The sequence below is a fragment of the Bos mutus genome, chromosome 1 (genome assembly GCF_027580195.1).
Source record: "Bos mutus isolate GX-2022 chromosome 1, NWIPB_WYAK_1.1, whole genome shotgun sequence".
Lineage (NCBI taxonomy): Eukaryota > Metazoa > Chordata > Mammalia > Artiodactyla > Bovidae > Bos > Bos mutus.
In genome coordinates this window covers 105016509-105024672 of record NC_091617.1, presented here as the reverse complement: position 1 = coordinate 105024672, position 8164 = coordinate 105016509, and the positions used below count along the sequence as shown (strand labels likewise).

At 40.2% G+C, this 8164-nt stretch overlaps 1 pseudogene; it reads right to left on the bottom strand.

The window, feature by feature from the left end:
* Positions 1-5572: 5572 nt before the first annotated feature.
* On the bottom strand, positions 5573-7259 carry LOC102269965 (elongator complex protein 3 pseudogene; annotated as a pseudogene).
* Between the last annotated feature and the right edge of the window lie 905 nt (positions 7260-8164).

The window sequence follows — 8164 nt, the reverse complement described above, 5'->3', positions numbered from 1 at the left end:
AGCATTTACATTGTATCGTGCTTCACTGGTGGCTCAGATGGTAAAGAGTCTGCCTGTAATGCCTGAGACTGGGTTTGATCCCTGGATCAGGAAGATCTGGAGAAGGAAATGGCAACCCACTCCAGTGTTCTTGCCTGGAAAATCTGTGGAAGGAGAAGCCCGGTGGGCCATAGTTCATGGGGTGGCAAAGAGTTGGACACGACTGAGCGACCAACACTTTCACTTTACATTGTATTAAGTATTTTAAATAAATCTAGAAATGATTTGAAGTGTACACCATGGTGTGTGCAGTGTGTAAATATTATGCCCTTTATCCTTGTAGTTTGGAGCCTCTGGGGTGTCCTGGAACTAATCCTTTGCAGATTCTCAGGGACATCTGTACTAGGTCAGTCATTTATTTAGAGCAACATGGACTCATGAGTACTTACTTTATATTGAGGTTATTAGCTAATACTACTGTACTTTGCTGTTTGAGTTGTTCTAGCTTCAGCTATTTGTAGCTCTTTTGGTTGGTCTTCCTTTGACAAAATCCCATTGGGTTTGTATATGTGTTTTTTTCCCCTTTCCTCTCCTTTCTCCTCCTCCCCTCTCTCTACTTCCCCTTTCCCCATTCCTTGTCTCCCTCGCCCTTCACATTCCCCTTCTCTGCCACCATAATTATGGTACTACAGACTCATTTTGTATATTTACTGCTTTAGAATCAGCCATTTTGCCAAGAAATTCTGGTTTCATTTATTGGAGAATGGTTTTAAAAGCCAGTATCTAGGCACAAGGTATGCTTGTTGCTGCTGCTGCTGCTGCTGCTGCTGCTGCTAAGTCGCTTCAGTCATGTCCGACTCTGTGCGACCCATAGACGGCAGCCCACCAGGCTTCCCGTCCCTGGGATTCTCCAGGCAAGAACACTGGAGTGGGTTGCCATTTCCTTCTCAATGCATGAAAGTGAAAAGTGAAAGTGAAGTTGCCCAGTCGTGTCTGACTCTAGCGACCCCATGGACTGCAGTCTACCAGGCTCCTCCGTCCATGGGATTTTCTAGGCAAAAGTACTGGATGTCATTTCTTTCAGGCCTTGAGTGACTGAAAAAAAGCTTTTATAGTAATCTATATATTAATGTTTTTACTTATTTATATCTGTATTAAGCTAAATATGAGTTCATATTATCTGCAGCTTTTAATTCTTTACATCATGGATCCGTCTAACTTCCATGGTTTATCTGTAAACTCCCACTCCAATAGTAAAAAAAAAAAAAAACAAAAACAAAAACCTAAAACTCTGGTCCTCTCATCTGCCATTCACTTATCTAATTATTCAATAATTCTGGTATACGTGTATAGGCTTCCCAGGTGGCTCACCCAGTGGTAAAGAATCTGCCTGCCAACACAGGAGATGCAAGAGACTCAAGGTCAGACCCTGGGTTGGGACAATCCCCTGGAGTAGGAAATGGCAACCCACTCCAGTGTTCTTGCCTGGAGAATCCCATGGACAGAGGAGCCTGGTGGACCATAGTCCATGGGGTTGCAAAGAGATGGACATGGCTGACTGAGCACACACGCATCTTCAGTGAAGTTTCTGTATATTGGTAATACAGTTAGAATCTCTTCTCACAGTCTGCATTTAATCCCCTGACTTCCTAAATGATTTTTAAAAATTTTCTTAGATTAAGGTTCATTTTCTGCTATAAAGTTCTATGGGTTTTGGTAAATGCATAATGTCTTCTAGTCACCATTATAGTATGATGCAGAATAGTTTTACTGCTCTAAAAGTCCCCTGTACTTCACCTATTCATCCTGAACCCGATACCTTTGGCAGCCACTAATCATTTTACTCTCTGTATAGTTTAGCCTTTCCAGAGTGTCATGTAATTGCAATCATATATAGCCTTTTATATACTGGCTTCTTTGACTTAGCAATATGTCTTTAAGGTTATTTTGTCTTTTGTGCCTTGTTAGTGCATGTATTTTATTGTTGAATAATATTCCTTAGTATAGAGGTACCGTACTTTATTCATTCACCTGTCAAAATATCTTGTTTACCAGCTTTTGGTTATTATGAATACATCTGCTATAAACTTTTGTATGCAGGTTTTTGTGTTGATAAAGGTTTTCAAGTCAATTGGATGAACACCTAGGAGCAAGATTGCTGGCTGTTATGGTAACACTGTGTTTAGCTCTGGAAGAGATTACCAAACTGTCTTCCAAAGTGGCATTCTACATTCCCACTAGCAATGTATGAGAGTTCTTGCTGCTTTGCATCCTTGCCAGCACTTGGTTTTGTTTGCTTTTTGGATTTTAGTTATTCCGGAGTTGGTGATGGACAGGGAGGCCTGGCGTGCTGTGATTCATGGGGTCGCAGAGTCGGACACGACTGAGCGACTGAACTGAACTAAATAGGTGTATGGTGGCATTTCATGGTTGTAATTTGCAATTCCCTGTTGATAAAAGGATGATTAGTGTCTTTTCATATTGCTTATTTGCCATCTAGTATATCTTCTGTATATAATGAGGTGTCTGTTCAGATCTTTGGCCCATCTTTTAATGAAAGTATAGTTTATTTACAATGTTGTGTTCGTTTCAGGTGTACAACAAAGTGATTCAGTTATATATACATATGTATTTTTTTTTTCAGATTTTTTTCCCTTGTAGGTTATTACAGAATATTGAGTATACGTCCTTGTACTATACAGTAGGTCCTTTTTGGTTATCTATTTTAGATACTGTAGTGTGTGTATATGTTAATCCCAAACACTTAATTTATCCCCCATCCTCTTTGATAACCATTAGTTTGTTTTCTATGTCTGTGGGTCTATTTCTGTTTTGTATATAAGTTCACTTGTATCATTTTTGTTTTAGATTCCACATATAAAGGATGTCATATGATATTTGTCTTTGGCGGCCCATTTTTAAATTGAGTTTTTTTTTCCAGTTTTATTGAGATATAATTGACATGCAGCATTATATATGTTTAAGGTATGCAGTATAATGATATACATCATGAAATGATTATCACAATAAGTTTAGTGAATATCATTATTTCATACAGATTCAGAATTAAATGCATGGAAAAAAATAATTTTCCTTGTGATGAGAATTCTTAGGATTTACACTCTTTTATATATAACATACAACAGTGTTAATTATATTCTTGAGTTTTAAAAATTCTTTGTGTATTTTGTATAAAGGTCCTTTATCAGATACGTATTTTGAAAATATTTTTGCCTATGGCTTGCCTTTAAATATTTGTATGAAGATTATATTCATGAATTAGTTGTGATATTTGTATTTACTTATATATAATTATGTAGAGGTGAGATCATACTGTCTGTATATTTTTGTGCCTTCCTTTCTCTTTAACATTAACATTCTTTTATAAACCTTTTCTAAACCATTAAAATTTTTTTAAACATATTTAATAATAAAACATATTCCACTGGTGGATTACGAAAATAGTCCTAATTCTTTACTATTCCCCGAGTCCATTCTCTTTATCTTGTAATTCACAATAAGACCAAATAATAAACATTTAAGGATTTTTAGGTTGTATGGTCTCTGTTACTACTACACTGCTGTTATAGTGTAAAAAATCTATGGGAAATATATAAATGAAAGGGAGTGTCTATATTCTAATAAAACTTTATTTAAAAAAACAGGTAGTGGGTCCAATTTTGCCTGTAGTCTATAGTTTGTTGACCCCTGATGTAACTTTGTTAGTGCCTTTTTACTCTTTGGGTTTGGTGATTAGAATGAGGTTCTGAGTTGAGGGCTCAGGAGGCTCGTGTCTCTCTGTCGTAACTGAAAACACGCCTAGATGAGTGTCGGAGGAAGAGATGGCACAGACCAGGTTGCCCCAGTTACCCTGTATGAAGCCAGCCAACCTCATACATTGAACAAACCCAGCTAAGATCAGCAGAACTGGTGAACCAGCCTCAACCAACTTGGCATGTGAGCAATAAGCTTACATGCACTTAGGGTTTGCTCTTGTTGCACAGCATTAGACAGTTGGTAGATTGATATGCCAACATTTAATTATCCTACCTCGAAAGTTGGTTGTTGCCACATTTTTTTTCCTTATAACAATCTTTGTTTTGCTCATTATTTTCTTAGGAATGAAATTGCTGTCAAAGAGCATATAAGAATCTCAGGACACATTACAAAAAGTCTTTTCCAGAATGATGCTGTGTGGTACAATTTTTAGGAGTGTCTCTTAAAATCTTACTGTTCTTAATGATTGACCTGTTGTCTCTTTTCATTTAATATTTTCCAAACTTAAGTAGGTTGGGCCCAGTCCATGGTGATCTGTGTGTTGAACTTCTAGGGCAGTTATCATCTCTCTTTAGTTTTTAGATGCCTCCTAAGTTATCGTTACTGTTTTTTTTTTGTATGTGTGGAAGATTTTATTTTTCAAACCTTTAGAGGAATCAACTCCCTTTACTATAACTTTTTGTAAAATGCCACCGAATCCCAGGGATGCAGGTTAAGCCATGCTCAAGAACAGACCCTCTCCAGGCTGAGTCTCCTTAATAGCTTACCTGGAAGTCACAGAGAGGCAGTCTTAGAAGATGACGCTTTGAAAAAGCCAATCTTTCTCCTATTTTTAGATTTGGGCCTGTTTCCAGTATTTTTTTTTTTAACTTTCATATATGAGTTTAACTCAGAGTTAAACTTTTAGTTTTCTCCATTTAAAACTGAAAGAATTAAAATGCAGGGAAGAATGGCTGTGTCTTCATGTCTTGACTTGGGGACACACAAGCTCAGACGTGTGTGCGGCAGACTGCCTGCTCAGGACAGACCAACGGGGATGCCATACGCTTCTCTGGGCGAAAGTGCCGCCCACAGCGTTTTGCAGTTGTCAAGTGTGTGGAAGTACAGGCAATAAAAATCCTGAAATAAATGGATGTCTGTAATGGCCCTTTGTAGATGGCAGCCAGTGAACTGAGAAAGGCTGGTTTCAAGCTTGAACCCTCACCTGTTTTCTCCCCATCACAGATATTTCAAACAGTAGTGCAGGAACCACAATGACTGCCATTAAAATGAAAGCTCATTTTTTAAACTAGTGCTGGAACGCATACATATTATAGTAACAGGACAGAGATCAACGTCTGACAGCTTTCACATGATCCCGACACGACTCTTTGTCTATACTCTATATAAATAACCTACCCCTAAGTATACTCCTTAAGTGACATAGCCAGTTTTAGTTCATGAATCGTGGTGTCCAAATGAGCTGGTTAACTTGATTTTTGTCTCTTCGCCTGAGTCACGGTTAGGTCACTTGCAAGTCTCATGCAAAACCGAGAAACTAGATACAGGAGTTAAGCCTCGAAAACAGGTGACATCTTGAAAACATGCAGGAGCGGGTGGTGTGGCGGGGTCTGAGTGTCTAGGCTCCATGGGCTTGGTCAGCAGAAGCCCGACCCAGCCGTAAGCAAGGTTTCCAGGCTCCAGGGCGAGGGGGAGCCTCCTGCCAGGGGCTCAGGGAAATCCAATTGCTTTGCTCAGCCTCTGTGCTGAGTTTTCAAGACATCCTGGATTGGTTTCCTGCCCGGGAGGAGATGCCTCAAGGTGGACTGGTGTGGTGTTATTCTAGCGTCTTTACCAGGTATGGACCTTGCAATCTGTAGCCAATCTTTCTGTAGTAGTTCCTGGTGCTGACCCCTGATATAACAGCTATTTTCCCAGATCCATGTTCTTCTCTGGCTATTCATTCTGCTTCCTCCATCAGCAGCATGCCAAAGCCCTGATGCTGAATTTAGTGGGATCCCGACTGCTTATGGGGACCACACTTCCGTATACGTGTAGCTCTCGGACTATGGACACACCCCCAACCAATTCGAAACGGAATGTCTCCTCTGAACACTTCTGTAATCTCAGGAGGCCAATCAAAATGTCCTGATCTGGGTCTTTGTACGATAAGAAGGTTTCCCAGCCTCCATTTGCAACATAATCTCTTCTCACCAATTCAACCTGGTATGGCCAGACTTTGTGATGAATTGCTTGGATTCCAACCTCTCTGGTTCTCACATCATGACACTGTATTCCAAGGTCTTTCATTCTTGCAGATGCCAGCTCTCTCAAGTTTCTGTGCTCCACTCCTGAGCTGACTAACGGCATTGGAATATCTCTCTGCATGCGGTACACTTGAGTCCACGGGGGAACGAGGGCCAGGATCCGGGCCACCAATTCGATCAGATCGCTGGGGGAAAAACTCTTGTATCTTCCTGACTTCCAGAGCTCATAGAGCCTTGTCCCATGAATCACCAGGGTAGGGTAGAGTTTCAAACCGTCAGGATGGAAAGCTGGGTTCTTGAAAAACTCTGTAAACTGTTCAGTGTCTCTCTCCAGCCCCACGTTCGGCAGATCAGGCATCATGTGAGCCACCACTTTGAAGCCAGAATCTTTGGCCAGGTGGAAGGACTCGCACACTGCCTTCACAGTGTGGCCCCGGTTGGTATCCCTGGCCACATCCTCATAGACACTCTGCACCCCAATCTCTAGCCTTGTGCAGCCGTAGGTCAACATGTCACTGAGATGCCGCTTCATGCAGTAATCTGGTCTGGTCTCAATAGTAATTCCTATGCACTTTGTGAGGCTTCTCTCAGAATACTTGACGGCCTCATAAATATTGTTGGAGGTATGTCCTGATAAGGCATCATGTAAATCTCGAATAAAATAATCTCTGTATTCTTCTGGATGGGCCATAAATGTTCCACCCATCACGATAAATTCCACTTTATCCACCCTGTGACCAAGTTGTTTTAACTGTTCTATCTGGTTTCTAGTCTGCAGGTAAGGGTCATACCTCGTATGGATAGCTCACGTGGAGGTTGGCTTATATTCATTGTAAGACTGGGTGGAATATTCAAAATCTGAATCAGGTCCGCCAGGGCAGTACACACATATATTTCCTGTAAAACTGATGTGTGGACATCTGTGGGGTTTGCACATGACAGCCACAACAGCAATCCCACTGGCAGTTCTGATGGGTTTCGCCTTGAGCTTGGGGACCAAGACCTTCCAATACTGAGGCAGGACCGCAGCGATGATGTCCACCAGGCGGGGCTGCGCCAAGAGCCCATATTTGGCAGCTGTCCTGGTCTTCACCTTATTTAGATCAATGTCTTTTCCCTGTTCGTGAGCTTCAATTAGTTGTTTAATAACATCTCCTATGGTCAGCATCATTAGCTGAGCAGGGCTGAGAGCGCCTTTGTGCTTCTGCCTCATCTCTCTGCTGTCGTAGCAGTCGCCACCCCAGAAAATGTAGATATCTACTCCTCGTTACTGTTTTTATATGTACTTGTCTCTCTAACTAGACTTTTCTAATTAGCATTTATTTAAGGCAATGCAAGTGCAGTGCATAGTCTTCAGATAGTTAATAGTATGATTTGATTGAAGTCAGTATTTTAAAAAATGGGCATAGTTTTAAGTAATTACTTATGAGTTTGTCCATGAAATAAGAAATCAAGCAAATGTACATGGTGTTAGAGAGGCAGTAAATGGGATTTGTAGGGAGAGTTATTTATGTTGGTCAAGACTTCATTTTACTTAAAACCTATCTAATTCTAAGCTTGATAAATTTTATTTGAGTAGTACTGATTATAATTAGTGAACTACAGTATCATCATTAGTGACCTAGTAGCATCACAAACTGATAAGTGCAACACACAGTAAATTGTTTTCTTCCTTCAGGGTACTTTATATAATAGCACAAATGGTATTTGTAAATGGTTATGTGGACAGAGAAGTACAGATGACCTACTCAGACAAGGTAGCCTTTAATAAAAAGGATAAACTATTGGGCTGTATTCAGGAAGTATTAAGTATGTCTGATAGTTCTTTGTTTATGCATTTAGATCAGAAATAATGTTGAAGCGCAGGCTGCTTGACAGAGGCTGAAATAAATCCATGTTCATCTGGAATCTAGAGTGTCCGCATAAGTGAATGCTGTAGAAGTCTCTGGAGAGTGTTATGAGACAGATTCCTGGGATGGTGACACTATGAATAGCCTGGGATGTGGAATTCTGTGTTTCAGAGAGGATCTTAAAAATATCTGTGTTCTGATTGTACAGTTCTGTTTTGGCATTTTGCCTTTTTTTTTTTTAAATTGGAGAATAGTTACAGTGTTGTGTTACTGTCAGTTATATGGCAAAGCAAATCAATTATACATATAAAC